This window comes from Aedes aegypti, chromosome 1 (genome assembly GCF_002204515.2).
Source record: "Aedes aegypti strain LVP_AGWG chromosome 1, AaegL5.0 Primary Assembly, whole genome shotgun sequence".
Taxonomy (NCBI): Eukaryota; Metazoa; Arthropoda; class Insecta; order Diptera; family Culicidae; genus Aedes; species Aedes aegypti.
The window spans coordinates 28,038,029-28,063,780 of record NC_035107.1 but is presented as its reverse complement, the minus strand read 5'-3'; the positions used below and the strand labels follow the sequence as shown (position 1 = coordinate 28,063,780).

The following is a 25,752-nucleotide window of genomic DNA, read 5'->3' as shown; positions in this document are numbered from 1 at the left end:
TCCATGGGTGCCAAAATTATTATTATTCGTCCCCTTAATGCTACAACTAGATAACTCGAAAATCAAAATTTTGAGATGTGCAACTTTGAAAGTATGACCGTTTAACAAGGTGATGGTTAATCGCAGAGATTATGATTGAAAAATAATCTTTAACTTGTGTATTTTGAATCACACGCTTAAGACCTGTGGATATTTTGCAGATCTAATTAAGAAAAATGTTTTGACATATTGAAGTCAAAAATTTCAAATTTCGAGTTATCTAGTTGTAGCATCAAGGGGACGAATTGTTCAATGAGAATGTCTTTTCAAAAGCATTCTTAATATGTCGCAATTTTGTTACATGTGATAATTTTGCTAATCAAAGTGTTCCCACAAAATATGGAACATCAAAGACGCTGTTGGAAATGCCACTCTATTTTACAATTGTTGTGAAATGTTGAGCACTCACCCCGACGGCACTGCAGCAGCGCCCGCGAATACAGTCACAAATTGTTGAGTCATAAATTATTTATGACAAATGAAATTTTGTATGAAGCCGTGAAATTGATTTAGGAATATTAGAAGTTATGAATAAAGTCGGAAATATTTCTCTTTTAACTCTTTTCTACTAATTTGATGGCCTTGAAAAGGGCCGATGGCTTTGTTAGCTTTGATGCTCTTACAGATAAATAACACTGCGGGATGTTATCAGTTGATTGCCATGGTCAAACGGGGAATCCTCAACTCAAATGTATAAATTTGAGCAAGTTATTTGCTTAAACGACGAACCGAAAGTTTCGTGACGTGGATGGCGCACAACAGTAACAGGTAGTGGATCACCGGGCTTATGTCAAAATCTGATGATGGCGGCGATGACGATGGCTGGGTGAACGCAAACAAGCGGTGAACCACAAAGCGAGAATGACTTGACCGTGTTTACAGTTCGACCGCAAATTCTCCTGTGGACTGCTTCCTCTTCTTCTTCTTCTTCTTCTTCTTCTTGGCGGCGGCAGCGGTGATGACTTTTACTTCGGACGGCATCTTCTCTCGCTCGCTCGACAGTTTGATTTGAGCGAAGCAAGACAAACGGGGAGGTCCCTCGCTATCGATGTCTGTGCCTGAGAAGCACGCCCGGTCAGAGCAAGACAATCTGTTGCCTGCTGAGGTGCGATCGAAGCGGAGAATTGAAAGCAACAAAAGTCTGGATGACTATGACAAAAGTCTGGATCAGCAATTGGTATATGTTGGTTTGTCGCGGGTTACTACACTGCAAGGACTATTTTTAACAAACTCTACCAATTCTTCCCAGTTCCATCACGCCAAAGGCAGCAATTCCAAGGGTTGACTTGAGGAATGAGCTGCAGCGCTTAGGCAATCATCGATTAGTGACGCTTTGAGACGTGCTAAATGCTGATGCAATGGATATTGCTACAGACCATAGCACTGGACCGATTCAATCGATTATCACGATCGAAGCACCCGAGCCATCAAACATCTAATCTACTGGAGGAGTTTGGCGAACTACAGCTGGAGCCAGAAACCGATCACCCAACCAAGCAACACAAGGAAGCAACGACCAAACAAACAAATTCAAACACCTGGCATTATTCCTGGAACACCATACACTGGTTCTCGAAACCACAGAACGACAAATGGTTCTTTTCAGGACTACCAAAATGAGTCCAAAAAGAGTTAACTTCTGAAAACTTCATCCGATCAATAACAACACAAAAATAGTACACTTACAAATTCATACACATGACAAATCAAATTATTAATCATCGTAGTTCTACGTCAACCCCGCGGTAATGTAGTAGACATTACCCACCCCAATTTTTTTCAATACAAATTGATTTTCTTTTTCTTTAAGTAAAATTCTTTTTTTTATCAAAATTTCGTAAGTGCAACTTTAAAAGAACATCAAAAATAAAATATCACAAAAGATTTAGGTGTGTTAACTTTAATTTGAACCAAATCAATGAGAGAAATTCGAAAACTGGTAAGGTGGGCACTTTATTTTGCCTCTCACTGTAGGTCTATTATGTTGCTTCAGGAATGGTAGCAGCCGCTTATCGAGGCAGTTGACTAATTTTTTGCGCGTTTCAGTCTTTAGAGTATCTTCGTACTTGCCAAATTACACACTCCGAAAAAATCATGTGATTTTACGTCTTTTGGATGCACATAAAAGAAGCGAGCCAAATGACGTGAATTTGTGTCACATTTTAAATACTATGGTGTCTGATTCAAGAAATATCAATCATAGTGGCATCGTTTTTATGTCCTTCATCATGTAAAATTACATTTTTCGTTCAATACATTTTTCAGAACACATTTTTACGTCATTTCATCACTTACATCATGTGTCATTCCGCAGTAATTTTCATTATTTTTAAGAGTGTATATAGAAATGCCAAAATAACAAAATGACAAATAAAACTATCAGTTAACAACTGTTTAAAGGAGAATTCTGGCAACACTGTTGTATGGTTGACACGCAATCTTTAGCTTCCCGCGTTTTAAATTCAGTTTAATTGTGTATAAACTTAAATTAATTCTTGATTTTTGTGCGATTGTAAAGTGATAACGTTGTTGTGCAAGCTAAATGGTGTTATGGTTGTGGCTACTATTTGAATACTACTGAAAAAACAGATTGTTATGCCCATTAGTGATCTTGATAAAAGGGTCTATTGTTTTTTGTGTGATTCATTCTGAACGCGCTCCTGCTTGTTGTTGCTGCTGTTGTTATGCTGTCGATGCTGTATTGAAACGAAAAAAAATGTCGGTGAAAATGTAACGAATTGAGTAGAAGTTGATTGTTAGTACACCTATAGATACACTTTGCTAGTGTAGTCGATTCTTTCAAAGGTTTATCGTGCGAAAACATTTGTTAGTTATCTGATTCATGCTCATTGTGGTCTCGCTCCCTAGACAAAAAAAGCTTGTATTTGTGATACTTCTTGCCGCCCAAACGGCTACTTGACGAGCAAAGTGCTTTGGTCCTGGTTGAGCGGTTTAGTCTGGTAGGCTGGAAAACAAACTTCAACGTTCGTTTTACAGACTAGCCGTGGATACTAGAGTTCATGTTCAGCATTGGTTGTCGTTATTGTTTTGGTTATTATTCACGCACAAAAAAACCGTAGGACTTTTTATTAAATGTTTGTATCTGGCAACACCTATCTGTCGTTATTCTAGTACTTCACCCCATTGAACCAAATAGCTTGTGTGTTTCAATTTTGTTCTGATTTTACGTTTTAGTATTAGTTCGTGTTGCTCCTCATATAGATTGTTTATTTACATTTCTGTTTGTTGATATTTTTTTGCTTCAGCTTGCTTTTTCATCTAAACTTTGCATAATGGATACAGATGACGTTTATATATGCAATATTTGTTCTCAAAAAGATACGGATAGCTCCAAATTTTTAACGTGTATGTACTGTTTAACGAGTTCTCATTTTAAATGTAAAAACATTGTTGGAAATACTGTGCGTCGTATGAGGGATACCGAATATTTTTGTTCATCTGATTGTTCTGCTATTTATCAACGAATCGTAACTATGCAAAATACTAATCACTCCTTGATGTCTTCGTTTGCTGCTGAAATGAAAGCAACTGTTTCAGCATCTATTGCTAAGGAAATGCTGTCGGTTAAAGCAGACGTTAAACAAATCACAACTTCAATCGAAAAATCCCAAGAATTTTTATCTGCTAAATTTGATGATGACAATTCACCGATTTTAAGGATCTAAAGCTAGAAAATGAAAAGTTGAAAGAGGAAATAGACCATTTGAAAAAATCGCAGCATCAGTTACAGGGTATGGTACATAAGTTAGAAGCTAATGTGGATAGGTCTGACAGAGCATCCTTGGTTAAGAAAGCTGTTGTGTGGGGTATTCCTACTGTTCCTGGTGAAAATGTACTGCAGTTAGTGGAAAAAATACTTTTGTACTTAGGACTCAGAGATCCCTCTGAACTTGTAGCATCTGCTGAGCGTATTTTTGTCAACACCAAAGCTAGTAACGAGCTGGTTCCTATTAGAATTGTATTCCATGATAGTGAATCAAAAGAGGCAGTGTTCAATAAGAAAAAACAGTTTGGAAAATTACTTTCAACAGCCATCGATAAAACGTTCAATGTTAATGGGAAACCGATGAACGTAACATTACGAGATGAGTTGTCTCCTCTCTCTTTGGAGCTTTTGAAAGAGCTTAGAGAGCACCAGGAAATGCTGAATGTTAAGTACGTTTGGGCTGGTAGGGGCGGAGTTGTGTTGGTTAAGAAAGATGATGGCAGTAAACCAGAGATTGTTAAAACCAGAGAAGATCTTAGTCGTATTATGAATCGCTTCTTGCTGTCTACACACGGGCCTGATGACGCTAATGCTTCTGGGCATTCTCCGTCACCTAAGCGTAGAAAAAATGTACAGTAAAATAATTTCACGAATAATTTCGATTAGTAGTATAAATACCTAAATGTTTAAAATGGATACCTTACCGAATATGATTGTAAATAAGTATTATAATAGTTTAAATGCTTTTAATCAAAATTGTGGGATGAATTACAACTGTTTGAATGTGTTCCAGTGGAATGTAAGAGGAATGAATAATTTTGAGAAATTTGATGAATTGATTTATTTTGTGAATGAGTGTAAAATAGATATTGATGTCATAATTGTCGGTGAAACGTGGTTGAAAATGGAGAATATTTGTGTTTATAACATTCCTGGTTACCGTGCTTTTTTCTCATGCCGTGATAGTTCGTCTGGTGGGTTAGCTGTTTTTATGAGAACATCTTTAGAATATAAATTGATAGACAACAAAACTATTGATGGCTTGCACTACGTGCACTTAGAAATCAAATTTCGTGGCAACTTTCTCAATGTTGTCGGTGTTTATCGTCCACCATCATTTGATTACAATGAATTTCAAAATATTTTAGAAGGCTGGTTATCAACCTCCACGTCGTCTAAACCATTTTTTCTTTTTGGCGATGTAAACGTTCCAATCAACATGGAAAACAACAACATAGTAATTCGTTATAAAAATTTATTAGAATCTTACGGATATTTATGTGCAAATACTATTCCAACGAGCCCAATAAGTAACAATATCTTAGACCACTGCATTTGTCCAATGGATCTTGCTTCACAATTCCAAAATAACACTATGTTTAGCGATATGAGTGATCATCTTCCTGTGATTTAGTCTCTTCCTTTCGGTGTTGGTAAAAGGCAACAAGAACTTAAAATAAAAATGGTAGATCACGAGAAACTGCGAACCCAATTTTCAATCTTGTTAAATAATCTTCAAATCACTGACGATGTTGATGCTACTTTGTACACTCTTGTCACAAGTTATAATTCATTATTGCTTGAGTGTACTAAAACCGTAACTAAAATTGTCAAAATTAAAGGAGTACATTGCCCATTGATGACTTATGGCCTCTGGCGATTGATACAAATAAAAAGTAATTATCTTGAAAAACACAAAATCAATCCCAATGATAGACGTAATACTGAAATGCTGGCTCATGTTTCTAAAAAAGTTAAAAATGCGAAAATACGATGCAAAAGAGTATATTACGAAAACATTTTGAAAAGTTCTAGTCATGCCAATGTGTGGAAAACCCTTAATCAAATATTTGGCCGTTCTAAGGAGACCGAACAAATAAAGTTACTTAAAGATGGACGGTGATTAGATTCAGAGTATGATTTTGCCGAAGTATTCAATAGCTTTTTCTCCAGCATTGGAAACAATTTGGCCGATAAATTGCCAAATGACAATTATGATTTTTTTAAAAACTGCAAAACATGTTAGCAACACTATATTTCTCAGACCAACAACCACGAACGAAGTTCGTATTTCGATAAGCCAGCTTCATGTGAGAAAAAGCAAAGGGTATGACAACTTTCCAGCAGATTTGTTGAAAGCTAACATAGAGCCATTCTCAGTAATCTTGGCTAAGCTCTTCAATAAAATGATAACAACTGGATCTTATCCCAATATTCTAAAAATCGCAAAAGTTACACCTGTATTCAAATCTGGAGACAAACAGGTTCCCTCTAACTATCGCCCAATTTCTACTTTGTCAGTCCTGAACAAAATTTTGGAGAAACTTCTAACATGCCGGCTTGTACGTTTTTTGTGTGCCAACAATGTATTTTATAAATTTCAATACGGCTTTCGGGAAGGTTGTGGAACTACTACTGCAATTATTGAGCTTATTGATGAATTGATCAGTCAAATAGATCAAAAAAACATTGTTGGAGGTCTTTTCATTGATTTGAAAAAAGCTTTTGACACAATAAACCACGAAATTCTTCTGAAAAAACTCGACAGATGTGGTATAAGAGGAATCGCAAACAATCTTATGAGAAGTTATCTTTCAAATAGGAAGCAATTTGTTGTAATAAATGGCGTTCGTAGTAGTTTACGCCCAATTGATATTGGAGTGCCCCAAGGGAGTAACATTGGTCCTCTATTGTTTTTAGTTTTTATTAATGATTTGGGTAACTTAAGACTTCGAGGAATTCCAAGACTTTTTGCGGATGACACTGCATTGTTTTACCCGCAGGCAAATGTTCAACTAATTGTCAACGATATTGAAAAGGATCTTGAGAGTCTCATAGAATACTTCAATGGCAATCGTCTTTCGTTAAATCTGGCAAAGACAAAGCATGTGGTTTTACATTCTTCCCGTAAATCAATACCGCAACATCCTAACCCATGCGTCAGAAATGTTCATCTTGAAAAAGTTTCATCTTTCAAATATTTGGGTTTGCATTTGGATCCTTGCCTTTCGTGGGATTGCCACATAAGAAATGTATCAGGTAAAATGGTGTCGTTATGTGGACTAGTGAAAAGAGTACGTTCTTTTGTGCACAAAGATGTACTAATGCAATTTCATTATGCTTGTATCCATTCAATTCTTCAGTATCTCATTATTGTCTGGGGTCATGCGGCAAAATCGAAAATTAGGAGATTACAGGTTTTGCAGAACAGATGCTTGAAAGTCATTTTTAATTTATCTCCATTCTTCCCAACATTTTCGCTCTACAGTAATTTGAATCACAAAGTCATCCCCGTACTTGGATTGCGCGATTGCAAAACAATTATGTATGTACACAATACTTTGAACAACCGCAGTTTCCATCACAACATTTCTTTTCCATATAGATTAAATATTCATAATACTAGACATGCATTTGAGCTTTCGAGAAGCAGAGCATACACGAATCTGGGGCTAGAACGTATCACCAGTTACGGCCCTTTATAGTTTAATTCACTTCCAAATGATTTAAAAAACATAATTAACAACATTCATTTTAAAAGCAAGCTCAAGCAACATTTACTGAGGAATGTAAATGATTACTTACTGTAACGTGTCAACCATTTAATAATGTAGGGTTTTTCTGGCTCATGCTAGTTTTTACCTGCATCTTTTCTTACTCGTAGTTATTTACTTTTTGTAATATTAAGCCACAATCGTTATCACTGTAGTTTGTAATATGTTTATCAATCTGTTATATATTCCTTATGTCTGTGCATCCTTTCAAAGGAACAATTTTCCACTGGGATTTCACACTGTTTGTATATGTTATTCAAACCTCCGCGTATTAGTTTAAAATTGTTTTATACAAGTAAGTGTCCACTACCAGGGGGCTCTCTGTGTGAGCTCTTTGGTGTGGGGGTCAGTGGTGGGTCTTAAAAAAAAAGAAAAATAAAAAAAATAATAATAAGCTGAGAAGCAGACTATATCCTAGTTGGTTTGTAACGTCATAAAGAAGAAAGAAAAACTTAACAAACCATAGAATGTCAATTTTTATTCAACCTTGACTGCCGTGAATCGCAAGTCAGTCCCATCAGTAAAAAGTAGGCATTGAGAAAATGGGCTGTGAAGTTTTCAAACTCGTTTTCCATACGAATATTCAAAAAATTCCAGAGGATTAGATCATGTTCCAATTTTAATGAAACTTTCACAACTTGCTTATCACTATGATATCTTTTCGAGAAAAATATAAAGATGATCAAAACAAGTTACATTTTTGTGTTCCATGGTGCGAAAGTCTGTAGTGGGACTGATATGCGGTTACTTTTCATTATGGGACAAGTTGACTTGCTGTTTTTTCCTAATTTTTCCGAACAAATCATATTATTTCATTAGTGCAGCTGAAAGAGCATTGGAAAAGATGATGAAAACTGAACTGAACTCAAATTTTACGAAAATGCAGATGGGACTGACTTGCGATTCACGGCAGTTGAGCCGTTGAAATTGGATCTGTACTCCTTCCTTCTCAAACTAATCCCCGATCGTTAAAAAGAATCGTTTAAAAGCCTAATAGGTAATGTGCTTCGCATGCACGACCGCCTGCTAGTGAAAGTGCGAAGAAAGCTTCAGCAAAAGAGACAAAACAAGAAAGCGCCTAAGTAGAGTAAGGTTGCCCGGCTTTCACAGGGAACAAATTTCTTTCATTTTTATTTTCTGCACCATCAAGCGGTGCTTTGTAGGAGGCTTTCGTCCTTCATATCCTAATTCATCACATACGAAAACGATACATCGGATCGGGAACAAATAGATGGCGACGGAAGTGAAAAAGGGGAAAGGGGTAAGTACCTGTGAAACGTTTTTTTTTTAAGAAGCAACTATGCCTGCCAGGAACGTGCTTAAATGGCTTTTAATTCAGTCTTCAAGAGAGTGGATCTCGTTCTAAAGCTTGGCTACGAATGGGTGATGGAATGAGGTGATGTATGAGTCGAGTGGTGAGTGGTGTGAATGGACCGATTAGTTTCCGACTGATTTAACATCACTCATTTTCAGGAGCAGCATGGGATGTACTCTGTACTGTGAAATGGGTTGTTCATGTCGTGGCAATATCGACGACTTGTGTTGGCTAAAATTCGATTCAATGGAGAATAGTTTGTTGACCGAGGGACTGTGGTCTGTTTGCTTTTTGGAAGTTTCGAAAGAGAACAAATTGAGATTTGCTATCATTGAAATTTGACTTTTCTCGAGGTCGTTGACTTAAGGCAACCAATCCACAATATGGTTTGGATATAGTTCTGTGGCATGCTGACATAATTTCGGATGGAAGAAGCCGTAACTCACGTCCAGTATCTTTTGAAGGCTACTTGAAATTGAAAAGATTGTTAATAAATTTAATAGGAATTTGTGGTTGCATTAAGGCGAAGTAGGCCGTCATTGAAATTTGATGCACTGACGTAGCTGATAAAGTATCAGCATACTTTCTGCATGTGAGCACATATACTGATACTTTTCCGGATCATTGGTAACTTTACGAACTGAGTTTTATTGCTTTGAAATTGCGAGCTTTTTTTTAATCGATTAATAACTCGTTGGTTGGGAAAGAATTCAATTTTTTTTTTGAATTTCTTTATTAGTCACATTCCAAACATTACATTAATTTCTTATATCTAGGTGTTCTGTGTTATTAGACAACACTATCATCCTAATTTGGTAAAACAAATTTAAGATTTTATTAACATTTTGTTTACAAGATACAATACTGGCCCGATTTTGTCTGCCCCCGATTTTGTCAGCTTTTTGACCCGATTTTGTCAGCCTATTTTAAATTTGTCAAAAAAAAATTGTTATCGTCATGTTTTACCACGTTTACATTAAAATTGATGATGATGTTTGATGTCATGCACGCATGGGCGTAGCCAGAGGGGGCAACGGCAATGCCTTTTATTAAGTGCTAAAAATCGATATTACCAATGTAAGGGAGGGGGAGCCCCTGATCAAAAAAACTGTCTACTCCCATGTCCATCGCCTTCTTGAAAGTCTATGTAACCATCAAACACGTCAAAATTTGAAAAATAGGAACAAAATAAAATGACCCGATATTGTCAGGTTCCCTATTTGATCAGCCTAAAATTCATCGAGGGACTGACAAAATCGGGTTTTTACTGTATTACATATCATTTGCCGTAGTAGTTCAGATTTTTTACAGGTGAGTTGATTTCACCTGCTTATAAGAGAAAAAACACATTTTCAATTTACTTAACCTAACTTAACCTAAACATATAACGCATTAATCGTGGCAATGGAAGATTGCAACGATTTTTGCCTGAAATTATTAATGATTTTATTTGACATTTGCTTCAATGGGGGACGGACCTGGTGTAGTGGTTAGAACACACGCCTCTCACGCCGAGGACCTGGGATCGAATCCCATCTCCGAGATAGTCACTAAAAATTTTCAGTAACGACTTCCTTCGGAAGGGAAGCAAAGCCGTTGGTCCCGAGATGAACTAGCCCAGGGCTAAAAATGTCGTTAATAAAGACAGAAAAAAAAATTGCTCCAATGATTCAACATTGGATATTCTATGTAACTCATTAGTACTATACCAGGGAGGAAGCTTCAGAATCATTTTCAAAATTTTATTTAGAATTCTCTGCAGAGCTTTCTTCCTGGTATTACAACAGCTAGTCCATATTGGTACAGCATACAACATGGCTGGCCTGAAAATTTGTTTGAATATCAAAAGCTTGTTCTTAAGACAAAGTATTGATTTTCTATTAATAAGTGGATAGAGACATTTTACATATTTGTTACATTTGGCTTGAATGCCCTCAATGTGATTTTTGAAAGTTAAATTCTTATCTAGCATGAGTCCTAGATACTAAACTTCATCGGACCAATTTATTGGAATCCCTCTCATCGTGACAACATGTCTACTTGAAGGTTTCATATAAAGAGCTTTTGGTTTATGTGGGAATATTATTAGTTGAGATTTGGAAGCATTAGGAGAAATCTTCCATTTCTGCAAGTATGAAGAAAAAATATCTAAACTTTTTTGCAATCGACTACAGGTGACACGCAGACTTCGTCCTTTGGCGGAGAGGCCTGTGTCATCCGCAAACAAAGATTTTTGACATCCCTGAGGTAACTCAGGTAAGTCAGATGTGAAAATATTGTATAATATTGGTCCCAAAATGCTGCCTTGAGGAACACCAGCTCTTACAGGAAGTCTTTCAGACCTGGAGTTCTGATAATTAACCTTGTAACACTATTGTTGTGCACACAACGTACAGCAGTTTAAGCGCCACTCCCGGGTTAGGGAGACTGCTGACGCTTTTCACAGGTCCGGCTATGAGACTCTGTCCAAGGGCGAGTTTTACTAGTGGCTCAAACACTCGGTCTTATCCGACAACCCCAACCGAAGTACCTACGAATTTTGAAATGAAAAAAGGATCTCCGAATAAAAACTCTAAATTGAAACAAGTGTAAGCTACAATCAATTAGGTAAAGGAAGCGATAGTCTATTCATGCCTATAGGGTGATTTTACAATTAGTTTACAATTTTGCGTGGGAGGGCCCTACCTTGAGCTCAAAGGATCTAATTTTAAACTTACGGTTCTTAACAAATTGTGTGCTGGCGATGAATTCAACTGTGTCGCACCGGCGTTGGTCGTGCGATGGATAAGCCGCACTGGATGCAACAAGTTTTCTTTCCGACGGTGTCACGCGCCAGTCTTTGATACGACCAAATGTTGCGTTGGCTCTCCTCGTGCGTGAACCGTGTGATGCGACGAATCTGTTCCAGTCAAGAGCGACGGCAGTCGCTGTTGCATCAAAGCAGGCTGGAAAACGGCGTCCACTGGGGGCTTGCGCGCCAATCGTTCCACTTGAGCGTAGGGGCTCCTGGGGTAATATGCACTGCCGGGGCAAAACGCACCTTGTCAATTTCTCTGAAATAAACGAGTTTTGAGAGAAAAACGCTATGCGGATTGATGAAACGTGGCGAATTGTTGACACCCTGAGAATTTGATGCATTTTGACAAACTTAACAGGGAGATAGAACAATAAACTCGAAAAACACGATTCTGATGTAACTTTCCCGATCATTTCATCTGTTGTTTTGAAGGCGATGAAAAGAGATTTTTACAACCTTTCACCACAAAACAGATGATTAGAGACTGGGTAAGTTGTTGATGACATGATTTGGCGAAAAAAACATAACGATTTCTATTTCCATAACATTTTCTGTTAAGCGCCCGGTTGGGGCAACATGCACTCCTTTGGTCGGGGCAGAACGATCCATTCCAAAATAAACTACAATCATAAAAGTTGGGTCATTTGAAGTCTTTATTAGCATATTTATGCGCAATTGTATCATCTTGTGGACGAAAATCATCCAAAATTCGTGTTTTTACGATAAATAAAATTACGTTTAAAACACGATAGTGCATCTTCCCTCATTGTTGTGGTGCATCATGCCCCTTTGTTTAGGTGCGTCGTGCCTCAATGTTGCGGTGCGTTCTGCCCCAAAAAGCGGTGCATAGTGCCCCGCATCAATCTTAATTCACGCAAAAGTAGTGTTTGAAAAAAGTTCAATTATCCAACAATCTAATGTAATTATGATCGAAATTCCTCCAACACCATGTAGGGAGAACCCAAACCAACTGGATTCGTGTATTAAAACACTACATACATGTCATTTAGTGTTCATTTCGGGACGTTTTCCTTAAGTGGTGCATATTACCCCAGGAACCCCTACCCTGGCGCCGAAGGACGAAAGCACGGGTGAGCGAGGATCGTCAGCGTGACGAAGGCGTCGGAAGGCGTATACACGTGGGCAATGGGAATAGTACGCAGCGTTGCTGGCTGAGGCGCATGCGGCCCGAGACGCTTGGTGGTGAGGCTTATACGCGTAGCACTTGATGGTTTTTTGGAACTAAAGAAAAAACCCTTCGTTGAAGGGAAAGCTACCCGACAACGATATTAGGATTTACACCACTAATGTTTAATCGCTATTTTGCTTACCACAGCTTTTTTAACTAAGCACACAATTTAAAGAGGCTAATTTTCGTATGTATGCTGGTATCCTGTGTTCTGCAAACTACACAATTTTATTTTGTGAGATATTATCTGACCAGAAAAATTATCTTCTCGCCTAAATATGGGAAACTAAATCCACTGAATAGGTTTAACTACGGATTACCTAAGTTATAATAAGCCACAATAACTTCAAGGCACTAGCAAACTTTAAATCACTTCAGTCTAGCTCGCTCGACTTCACAAAACTGATTGAGGGCTTCCACCCAAAAACTACCTCATCTAGGTTCAACCATCAATTCGCGGCCCAACGGATTATCGTGTGATGCATCGGATGATCCTAATGCAGACAAAAAGTGGCCAATCATAAACCGCCACGTGAAACCACGATCCGGGGATTCTCTTTTTCTCTCAAGAGTAGGTGCCGCGATCCCTATTACGATCCATATCGTTTGGGGGTGAGCTATCTCACCTAGCAAGCACTCATACTCAATCCGTTATGCTACCTGAATTTGGGGTACCGGAGAATTTCGAGTGGAGCCATACATTCCGTAACGCGAGCGTAGCAATCTCCCCCTTTCTTGAGAGATAGTACTAAAAATGCTGTCAGTCGTATTCTCTGCGGGATTCCTATGGAATCTCCAGGCGGATCAGTAAAAAGTCGTTACAACCTGAAGTGTACGATTTGATAGATAGCTTTGAATTATTCTAACAATGTATGTTGGAAAATTAAAGTTTTTCAATTTTACGATCAAACCTTCATGCCAAACACTGTCGAATGCTTTTTCTATGTCTAGAAGAGCATGACCAGTAGCCTTCAGATTTGTTGGAACGAATCAAATTTGTTACATGTTACAGTAAATGAGTGGTCGAATGTCCATGGCGGAATCCGAATTGTTCATTGGCTAAAATTGAATTTTTGTTGATGTGGGTCATCATTCTGTTCAAAATGACCTTTTCAAAAAGTTTACTGATGGAGGGATGGAGGAAAGCAAATTGATTGGACGATAGCTAGAAGCTTCTGCAGGATTTTTGTCTGGTTTTAAAATTGGAACAACCTTAGCATTTTTCCATTTGTCAGGAAAATATGCTAATTGAAAACATTTGTTAAATATATCAACTAAAAATGAAAGGCTACTTTCTGGAAGTTTCTTGATGAGGATGTAGAAAATTCCATCATCACCAGGAGCTTTCATATTTTTGATTTTTTTAATAATAGTTCTCACTTCTTCCAATTCAGTCTCACATGCATTTTCGAAAACGTTCTCTTGATTGAGAATATTTTCGAAGTCCTGATTTTCAATTGGACTAGTAAGTCCCTAAATTAAAATTGTGCGCGCTTTCAAACTTCATAGCCAGTTTTTGAGCCTTATCGCAATTAGCTAGTAATAATTTGTTTTCCTCTTTCAATGCCGGTATTGGCTTCTGAGGTTTTTTCAAAATTTTAGATAATTTTCAAAAGGGCTTAGAGCCAAGGTCCAATTGAGAAATCTTATTGTCAAAATTTTTGTTTTTTAATTGTGCAAAACGTGTCTTGATTTTATTCTGCAAATCCTGCCATATAATTTTCATAGCAGGATCGCAAGTGCGTTGAAATTGCCTTCTCCTCACGTTTTAAAGGCGGATCAAGAGTTTAAGATCATTGTCTATAAGGTACCCCGGGGCAAGTGAGAATCCGGGGTAAGTGGGGCGTTTCGTCATAGCTCAGCTAGGAAAAGTTTTTCATGGGGGTATTCTTCTAGAACGTTGGTGATACAATGACAAGGAATGTATTTAGTACTAAACATATTGTTATTTTTATTACCATGTGGTTCATGTTACAGTTGTCAGTTCAGCGCCATTTTCAACTTGCATGACAAATTGTGACACGTTGCACGTCTTGCATTGACTCGCAAAAAATAAATGTTTTTTTAAATCGAATTTCCATCAGTAAGCTATAATTTTTAGTATTATTACAAGCTGCTAACGATGAACCAGTATTTTGTTTTCATTTCATATGAAATTTTCGATGGTCTATCTTACCCCAAAATATATTTGTACCTGGGGTAAGTGGGACCTATCAAAACAAAAACCAGAATCAAAACTTTTCGTACACGTTTTAAACATTTTGCTAGAGAGTAGCACTAAAACATTCAAACAAATGATTTTTATCAAAAAAGATCAACCTCAAATTACGTAATTGCATAAGAGGGAGAAGAAAAGTGTTGTTATTCTTCAAAATTGAACAAACACACAGCTAAAATTAGAAATGCATCATGAGAAAGATTACTTTTTTATGTTATTTGAACTTTATTTGTTATTTCTACCAAATTAAGTAGTGATGGAAAAAAATTCCATCCCATAAGGTGGTTTTCTGCCATGCATATAAATAATAACAAAACTTATTTATAATTTAGTCAATTATTGATTGTTTATGTGCTACATTTTAATTAACAACTTATAAATGATATATTTTGAACATGTTTTATTCCTCTTTACGCTTTTCTTGAAGAATTTTCAGTTAATATTAAATGTGAGGTGACATACTATTAAATAAAGTGTTTCTTCCTAAAACGTAACGTAATTTTATGGTTGATCCCATATGTACATCGAATATGTACTTAAAATTAAAAATCTATGACTTATCAATCCTATTATTGTAATGGTTGACTTACTGATGTGGATTGACGCATGAAACTGGATGTGTCCCACTTGCCCCGCTTAGCTAGGTAACTGCGTCCATTGGCTTATTCTAAAACTTTCTTCCAAGGTTTTCACAATTTCGAAATTATTCGATTAGTTTCATGCACACACCAGCAAATATGTTGCCAAAACGTGATTGTGTTGTTGGATTTGAAAAATATTGACATTCGAAAATTTTATTGAACAATTTGTTTGAACTATCGTTTTTTTCGTTCCCACTTGCCCCGCGGTACCTCAATCACGGATTCAAATTTTACTTCACATTTTGGAATTGCAATGCTCCTGGCTTCAACAATGGAATTTGTTAAAGTTTCAAGAGCATTGTCAAAATCAAGTTTGGTTTGTAAAGAAATGTTAACATCAAGATTAGAGTCAATATATGTTTCTTTTATATTCATGTCGGCTCGAAAATAAGAGTGATCGCAGTAGGCAGCGCGCTCGAACGGATGTGGTGAAAATTGTTCTGTCACAATTTTTCGTCTTCGTAAATTATTAGATTCGGTTGGTGAAACGGCTGGTGTAGTTTTTGAAGGAAAAGTGTCTAGAAAAAGTGTAGTGGAAATGAAACGGTTTATTCTGCACGCGTTCTGCTGGGCAGTGCTTCGTTAAAGCCCAAGCAAAAGGTGGAGATGCATCGAAGCCGGACCTTAAATTTTCAGGAGGACGAGTCTGGAAAGCCGTACAGTGGATCGGGCTGAGGGCGAATGGTACTCGCTGATGATAGCCAATCGATCAGGTTTTCAGCTTGAACCGCTGTCTGATTCTCTAGATTTGTGCTCTTGAGGGTTGGAGTTTTGGCTCCGTTTCATCTCTACCAGAAAAATCATTTTTTTTCTTTGCGTCGTCGCGCCGCCGGACTTTTTTTTCTCGTCTTGTTTTAGTTCGCACGAGTGCAATCGAGCTCAAATTTTTGCGTCGCTGGAGCGATATCTTGCTATTTTGAAATAAACATGCCTATTAAATTATCTACAGCAGCTTAATCAAGGATGGATGATCATTTTGGTGAGCTCGTTTCATACTCTTATTTTAAATTTACAATGTATTATGAAAGGTATTTTTATCATGACAACGGTGGGAATGTTGCTTAAATGAATTGATTCCACAAATTATAAACAGTTCGTCCGGTAAGTGTCGTCATAGACACTTGCATATTAACATTAAAACCCCATACCTTTCCTTTCACCTGTTTTTTTTTCATTACAAAAATAAGCTTTGAATGGTTCGACGCTACAAGTGTCGACTAACCGTATTTTCACGTTGTCTTCAGAGTACTGATAGGTGATTTTTTGAACTGAGGTGCATGAATCGCATCACTTACCAAGGTGAATCCTGATCATGCAGCTATGATTCCCACTAACAAAACTCCTTCCCGTGACAACCAAGGAGACGCAGAGGTGATCTCGGTCTCTAGTAGCAATGGATGTCACACTAATATTTCTCCCCTTCCCCGATGACCGTAAGGCCGTGGCCGGCGCCGTTATTGTCTTTTCAATGTTTAGAGTTCTACAAGATGTACATTGAAGATGGAACGCTACTCCCAAGCTACATCTCTTGGTTCCTTGTGCAGCTTCGATTATTCTGGTCAATCACGGAGTAGCAACTACGAATTGTACGGTCATCAATGCTTATGCTTATGCTTATTCCAGTTGGCTCGAAAATAATTGAAAGTGGAGCTGATAGGATTGAGAATCGCTTCATGGGATATTTGAAATGTAACAGGGACATGATCAGAATCGATATCAGCATGAGTAACTAATTGTGAGTGTTTGAACGGCTTGCGCAAGATTGATGTAAACACTGAGTAGAATAAGAAAAAACTCAGCAATCGCAGAAAAAGAAGACCGTCTCCGCGAGTCTCGTCTCAGGTCAGAAACTATCTGGTCCAGCTAGTTTGGGGCTAAGACAAGACGAGACAGGTCAAAGTACAAAAACGAAACCTGTCAAAAAAGACCACTTCTCATTGGTCGTTTTGGCAAAAGCCTACTTTCACATCGTTGAGTTGGATTGCAACAGGGCACTTTGTTGCTAGCCCGGCTAGTTCATGGATTAAAGTTTGCAAAATTTTCATTGAATCATTTATATTTATATTTACAAATCTATTTATATGCCATATTAAGTTCCAAGCATGTATTCATACAATACTAAAAAATATAAAAAATACCTCATTTAGACCAATATTATGGAAATTGTGTCAATTTTCTCTAAAAATATCGCCGGGTTTGAATATCAACCTGAGTTTTAAATAATAAAGCATCCTCTATTGCAGTAAATGAATGAAGCGTGTAAGAAACAATCAAATTATGCGCCTTGATATTTCAATTTGTTCACAAGATTTGCTCAAAAAGGATACTGGTAACACTGGTTATTGTATCGTCAAGGTTATCGGCTGAAAAGCAACGGGGCAGTCTTAGTTGAGCTGTCACGTCCTGTGCTAGGTTTGGGGTGGTCCATTAATTACGTAAGACAATTTTCAACCCCCCCCCCCCCCCCCCCCCCCCCAAGGTAAGATATTTTGTATGAAAATTAAAAATAAATTTTAGAGCGCGTAAGCCATTCTTGAAATGGGTCGTTGGAATTGTAGTAGAGTTATCACCTTTAATCGCCAGGGCTAAAATTGTCTGCATCTATGAAGATTTCACCGTGTGTCAATAAATAGCTGCAGACAAATTTCTTCCATAAAAGCACTGCCGGTCAGTGGGAGGTGGATTGTATACACATTAGAGTGGTTCAAAAAATCATTTTTGCTCCACACCGCTCATTCGATTTTAGATCAAATTCTGAATGTCCTCCCAAAATTTGAGCTCATTTGGATGAAAACTAAGACTGCACAAGCCCTTTAAAGTTTATATGGGAATTACTATTGGAAAAGCAAGCAATTCATTCAATCGGTCATAGTGTTTGCCCATGTGTTCTTGGGGATTAGAACTATGTTGATTCTGTGAGATACTATAATCAGTTACAACTTTGCCGAAGACCGTTTTTAAATCAGACGCCCCAGTAATTAGTTGTTGATTTTTGAATGAGTTGTAAAACTTTGGCTATAATTATTGGGCTGTTCACTGGGTATATGCAGTACAGGTATGTTCCGTTTTTATCAACACGATCGACGATTTTCAGTTGACAAAAACGGAACCGTGACAAAAACGGAATAATTTTCTTAGACAAAATATTTTACAAATTTGAAATGAAAATTGTAGTTTCGTCAGGATAATACACATTTTCATCATATTAATGCACAGTATCGACGTTTAAGAGCTGTAAGGAGCATTTAGATTGTTCATTCTTATAGGTTCGCAATGAAAGTTGATTGCAGACTCCTATCAATCAATATGATTTTATTATAAATGATTAATAGTTCTAGTTTTCTTAGTTAGAATTTCAATAAATGTAATAAAGAATATTAAAATGATAATCACATAAATGTCTTTTGCATCACAAGGTACGCCATATTTGTAAAAATAACTACGAGGAAGTGGGGCAAGCAGATAATTTTTTAAAAAGAAAGATTAAACAAGAAACAACTTCTTGTTTTACTTTTCATCCTTCTTATTTTTCTTCATCTTTATTTTTCTTCTTCTTCTTCTTCTTATTTATGGCATTTCATCCCAACTGAGAAAGAGCCTTCTTCTCAACTTGTTCTTATATACACTTCCACAGTTATCAACTGAGAGCTTTTTTTTGCCAAGGTACCATAATTCGGGGAGTAGTTGATCAGTGGGGAGAAATTGATCATTCCCGTACCCTCATGTATAAACCGTCAAGAGAACTATGATCCGATTTGAATTATTAAAAATTAAATGATGACCTGATAGCTGCGCTTGATGTTCCTAAATTCGGTTTGACATTCAAGATAATTATACCATGGAAAACAGATTTTTTAGGAAATGTTTGATGAAGTGTTGAAGGGTTCTTTTTCAAACAGTCGATTATTGCCAGGTCTGTATAAAAGCACCATTTTAATAAACTGTTTCATACATTCCAGATATGTTTAGTGAACCCAGTTTTAAATCAGTATTGAGAATTAAAATTAATTTTCAGAGAAAAAACATGTTCTTTTAATGAGCGAGTTACTAATTTCTGAAGAAATTGCTTATCTTTAGGCGTATAATATGGTGTATTCTGTAATTAACAACATTTAATTCTAAATTTGACCGATTTATCAAAAAGTTGTAAGATTTTCGAGATTTGATTTGGATTTCGTGAGCTCAAATTTAGTGAATAACATATCTCTTTAATACATGAAAACTATTGCAGTAATTAATCAATTTCACATCGGAATCAAAAACTCCAATTCTAAAAAATGTTTCTGTTATAAGATAAGATTTTGTCAAAATTCCGTTTGTATAATTCGATACACTTTGATTCAGTACAGGTTTAAAAAATATTTGGAAGACATGCACCCTACTTAGAATTATAGAACAGAGTCTCTCAAAATTTATCAATTTCACCCCATTTTACGGTACATTTTTTGCATTTTTGGTCACAAATGTGGAGTTATGTTGCGAAAGTTTTGCAATTGAAATGAATACTTTATGCGGTTTTCTGTGCTTTGAATTGCCAAATTTAACAGTAAAATGATTGGGGTGATTTTTCTTCTACTTCGACAAGGATGCACTAATCGCCAATCTAGAACAGCACCACCATCGCCTTTAAGCTTTAAGACCCAAACGCAATGATAGCAGAACGGCAACGGAAAGCGGAACCAGTTCGCCAGCATGAACTGTAGCATGCTTGTCGACCCAGACTTGGTTCACTTTCGTTCGTTGACAGCTCAGTCAGGATGGTGTGATTCATGCTGGTGAACCGGTTTCGCTTTCCGTTGACGTTCCGCTATCATGGCGTATGGAACTTTACGTTAGATCACAAATAGACTGGCAATAAACTAACTTAAGTTGTAGTTTTTTGTTGAGTAAAAATAATATTAAATAACTGAGAGAGAGGAGACAGCTGGCTTAGATTGCGAGCTCCCAAAACTCCCAACTGTCACAACGAACACAGTTATTACAGATAATTTTCCAAAACGTTTCCTTCACTCAAACACGTCACAACATTTGACCAATGCAAGAATGAAACAACTATGTAAGTCTATCAGGCCGTTCTGGCAACAAAATCTTCTACAGATTGACAACTACCGAAAAATTAAACATTACATATACTTTGCCAATGGATTAAATGGTCAAATGCAAAGTATATGTAATGTTTAGTTTTTCGGTAGTTTTCAAAATTCTTTCGGCTGGTAAACCACGAATCATAATTAATTAAAAACAAGTATTCTACAGATTTCTTAGTTTTGCTGGATCTCTTCCCCTACCCCTTGGAACAGGATCTAATCAATTGCTGTTTGCTATAATTTGTGCAATGCTATCGAGTTTGGGAGATAGAAGGTAATGTCCAAACTACGACAAGGTCGACAGTCTTATTAAGAATAAAATAAACTTGATCATACCTCTTGCCGTTTCCCAAACAATCTTGAGTTTATTCCCAAGTGCATCCCTTATCAAAAAGAGCTGAACATGTATGGGATCGTCCATTAATCATGTAAGCGATTATGGGGACAGGCAGGGGGATTTGAGATATCTTAAGTGCCATACAATTTATTTTTTATTTTCATACAAAAATTCATACCACAGGCGGAGGGGGGTATATATGTCTATCAAATTTACATAGAAAATTTTTTTAAGCCATATCTTATAAGAAAAAGAAGAGGGTTCTGCAACTCTCTTAAGTACGTATTTAACTAATCACAAATTCCAGTTGTTGCTAGGACGTGGCCAGAGCAACTCCCGGTTGTTGAAGGATGGTCCAATTATGTCCAACAGAACATGCTACGTTTGAAAAATCCAATTGAATAATTGCATAAGAAGAAGTCAAACCTTATTGAATCGTAAATGACTTGACATCTACCATGTATCGTAGATGCTCATTATTAACAAAATGAGGAAAATTCAACTCTGAGCTATTAAAAAGCATTTCGATTGCTTCAAAATAAGTTATTTAGTTTATATTTGGAACTTTATGAAAATTTAAATATAATCAATTTTTTGTGTTGATAAAAACGGAATAATTTGTTGACGAAATCGGAACGTGATAAAAACGGAACATACCTGTAATACATAGTAGCCATGATTAGTGCGTGCTATCTTTCGTGCTAGGTGCAGCAATGTTGCCTGTTCAGAAATTAAATGAGCACTGCTGAAGAATTTGTGACTGGATATGAATCAATAACTAATTACTGAGGCGTTAGATTTGAAAATGGTCTTCGGCAAAATTTTAGCTGATAATTGTACCTCACAGTATCAACGTTGCTCTAATCCCCAAGAGCACATGGACAAACACTATGACCGATTGAATGAATTAGTTGCCTTTCTCATTGTAATTTTTATTAAACTTTGAAGGGCTTCTGCAGTCTCAGTTTTCATCCAAATGAGCTCAAATTTTGGGAGGACACTCAGAATTTGATCTAGAATCGAATGGGCGGTGTGGAGCAAAAACGATTTTTTGAACCACTTTAATACACATACATTCAAAATAAATTGTTATGTAATCCATCAACAAGAATCGATAAATTATACGAGTATTAGTATTTTGGGGGACATCCTTAGCCCAGTGCTAAAGCCCGTGGCTACAGAGCAGAGTCAAGCTGAAGCTGTCTAGGTTCGATTCCCGGTCAGACCAGGATCTTTTCGTAATTTTAATTTCATTGACTACCCTGGGGATAGAGTTTCATCGTATCCGTCTCACGATACACGAATACAAAAATGAAAACTTTGGCAATGAATGTTCTCAGTTAACAACTGTGTGAAAATGCACGTAGATCACCACGCTAATGCCAACAATATGAAGAAAACTTGTTTAAGAACTATAGAATAAAAATCTGAAAAATAATCAGATTTTCTTCCGAAAAACTTTTAAACTTATCCCGTTTAACGATACCCTTTGGCAAGCTACTTCTCCTAGATGACTGAAAGAGCCAGCCTAGGAATTCTATGGCAAGTACGAAACTACGAGAAAATTTGCAACTAGCAAAGGTCTATGAGCGACGCAATTGATTCCTATGACGTTTAGCATGGTCTTACATGTTTAAAATTTCCATCAAACTATATTTATGGATTCTAGAACTATGATTTTACGGTAATGGTATAATTTATTTTGGTAATTTTCCAACTCATCGGAATATCTACATTCTTTTTAACACTTTTTTATGAAACTGTAATTGACACATGATTTGGATTAATTTGAGGCAATAGCATTAACACAGGTAGGCATAGCGGTAAACGCGCAGCTATTCAGCAAGACCAAGCTGAGGGTCTGTAGTTCAAATACCGCCGGTCGAGGACATTTTTGTAAAGGAAAGTTTCTCGACATCCCTGGTCATAGACTATCTTCATGCTTGCCACACTATACCCACATTTAAAAATGGTCCATTGACCATGAAAGCTCTCAGCCAATAACTGTGGAAGTGCTCCCAAGAACACTAAGCTTTGAAGCAGGCCCTTTCCCAGTTTGGACCAGAGCGTTAATGATTAACGGGTCGCAATGATTAATTAAGTGATTAATGATTACATTCAATTTTATCATGAATAATGATTATGATTATTATAAATTATTGATTGAAATTTCTTATGTCATGATTAATGATTATGATTGATTTATAAGCTAGAGTATGATTAATGATTATGACTTCGAAAATAAACAGTTTACTGTAAAAAACACGTGTCCACTTTCTTAAATGAACAACCCTTATGATTAAATTACAATTTTAGATGATTAATGATTAAACTCAGTATGATTAGTGATTATGATTAACCCTTACATGCCTAATGTCAAATTTGATCAAAATTTTCAATTTCAAAACAATAGTTTTTTTTAATTATCATTTCAAGCGTGTGCTAGATTAAGGGCGTAAGTCGCATGATCGATTTCTCTTCATCGATCTTCTCTTCTGTCACAAAAGGTGACAAGATGCGGTTTTGTTAGCATTTTTTCACTTCAGTACGCTTGGCAGCGATGCCATCCTGAGGTAAAAAAATGGTGACAAACTTGTGTCTTGTCACCTTTATTAACGATGAAGAGAATTCGATGATGCGACTTACGCCCTAATGCTAGCACACGCTTGATTTATCGTATTTATATTGTGAACGTCGCGACTCATTGTGAGCTTGCAGTTTACAAATCTCGTCCAACAAGTCGTTGGCGAGTAGTGTGTGATTATTTAGTTGAAATCGAATTCAGGTTAACTTCTGCATCCGTGAGTTCTCTCGTAGTGTTTGGATAACGCGCCCTGTCTAGTGAACAGGGAGTCGTGAGTTCGATTCTCACCTAGAAGACGTGTTATTTAATCGCAAATTTCACATCATTTTTTCCATTTAATCCATACGCGAAGTATATGTAATGTTGTTTTACGGTAGTTTTTAAAAATTATGTTTTTCTGTCGTCTTCTAACGAAATTCCGTAAATATCAAGATTGCAGTTTGTCTTTGAAACTGCGTGTATCGATTCGTAAATTACGATAGTTCCGAATTCAATTACGACGAGTACTGAAGTAGCCCCATAAGAGTCGGGAGCCCCCTTTATAGTGAGTCTCAAAATTTATTGACGATTAATCAAGCTTCATTGTTTTGCAGACCGAATTTAAATAAGGATGGTTCAAGAGCAGAGCGTTAAATTAATCATGATTGAAAAATTGATGATTGAACCAAAAATCATGATGAGAGCTATTTGATTCAGTTTTTTTAATCATAAGTGTACCGATAAATTTTAAAGAGTTTGATGCATTCGTTGCATACTTAAAGGTGTTTTGGGCGTCTCATGTCATTTAATTATTGTTTTTATGATTTATCTTTGATTAATCATTAATCATTATTAATTTGATTAATCAATTTATAACTCAATAACGAATGATTAAATACCCGAAAATATGCACTGATCGACTTGAAGTATGCAATCAGTGGGTTATATACTAACACTAGATAATGATGAATATTACTGATGATTAACAAACAATCCTATATAAAAATATTTTGAACTTCGTTATGGCAAATTAATCACAGCTTTCAATCACAAATCGTGATTAATTGCTCTGGTTTGAAGAGCCAGTATCCTGGTGGTAGTGGTTAATATACCGTGACATGCTCTATTACCGCGAGGTTAAACAAACTCAAGGTTCAATCGATCAGATAAAAATAACGTAAGATTATTTTCAAGTCTTTCATGTTTTCTATAGTAGACCTTTTTATATACTTTGCATAAAAAATATGATTTGAACTATTTTGAAAATTTTAACCATAGTTACAGTTGATGTTGTTAAAGATACTAGTGTTTCAAATACCGTGCATCTGACTCCGACTGCCGGGTCACATTTTGAAACATCTCTCAATTGAACGAACGAAACGCATCAAAAATAAAACTTTTGTATCAAACAACGTTTTGAGGTTTGCATGATTGATTCGGGAAATAAAATATATATATTTCACTTCGCCATTTTTAAATTATAACTGAAACACGGTATTTGGAACACATAAGCAACCGTGCCTTGATACCGTGTGTTGGCACCAGGCGATTACATTCTAACATTATTTTTGTTTGTTTGTGTGTGCAACTTTAGTTCAAGTTTGTCATGGCTTTCTAAATACTACTTAATGTGCTAATGTTTGTGACAATCATTTAGAAAAATAAATTGTACAATATGCTAGAAATTCACATAATTCTCAAATACACGGTATTAGGCAAAACACGGAATTAGAGCAGGTCACGGTATTGGCTCTGTGAAGCGTAGCTTGCAACAAGTCCAACTTCATGAATTATTAAGTTTTAAACGGACGTTTCAAGCGTTATTGATAAACTTAAACATTCTTAAGGATTGTCGATTTCCTGGGGAAAGTATTTAAAATATTGGTGTTGAAAAAATCATTAGTAAGGCGCGCAAACCCCTGTATACTCTAATATATTGCTATTCATGTGTGTAGTAATGTGAGAACACAACATGTTCAGTTGAGAACTATAATATTAATGACATTTATTGTACGTTTACTTTCTCAGCCTACTGTTACATTCGGGGCTTCGTGGCCGTGCGGTTAGCGGCGTCAGTCGTTTAGGCGTATTGTGTCACGGGGTGTGGGTTCGATTCCCACTCCGGTCGCTGGAAACTTTTCGTCAAACGAAAAATTCATCGCTGGACTACTGGGTGTTATGTGTTGTCCGTTGCCTAATGTTAGTGATCGTTCAGTCTGTGCAGCCTTTGGCTGAAGACGGTGTAAATTGTCTTATTATTCCTCATCTCAGCCTACTACATCTCT

General features: G+C 36.7%; 1 protein-coding gene across 2 annotated transcripts in view; it reads right to left on the bottom strand.

Annotated features, from left to right (window-relative positions):
• Positions 1-25,752, bottom strand: part of LOC5566204 (gamma-aminobutyric acid receptor subunit alpha-6) — a 130,649-nt gene that overhangs the window by 97,857 nt on the left and 7,040 nt on the right. Inside the window, exon 1 of one of the 2 annotated variants that reach the window (XM_021839248.1) lies at positions 11,353-11,762. The exons of the other annotated variant lie outside the window; for it this stretch is intronic. The gene's annotated coding sequence lies outside the window, so the exon portion shown is untranslated. Of the gene's footprint in view, positions 1-11,352; positions 11,763-25,752 lie in introns of those variants that run through there. 2 annotated transcript variants of the gene reach the window in all.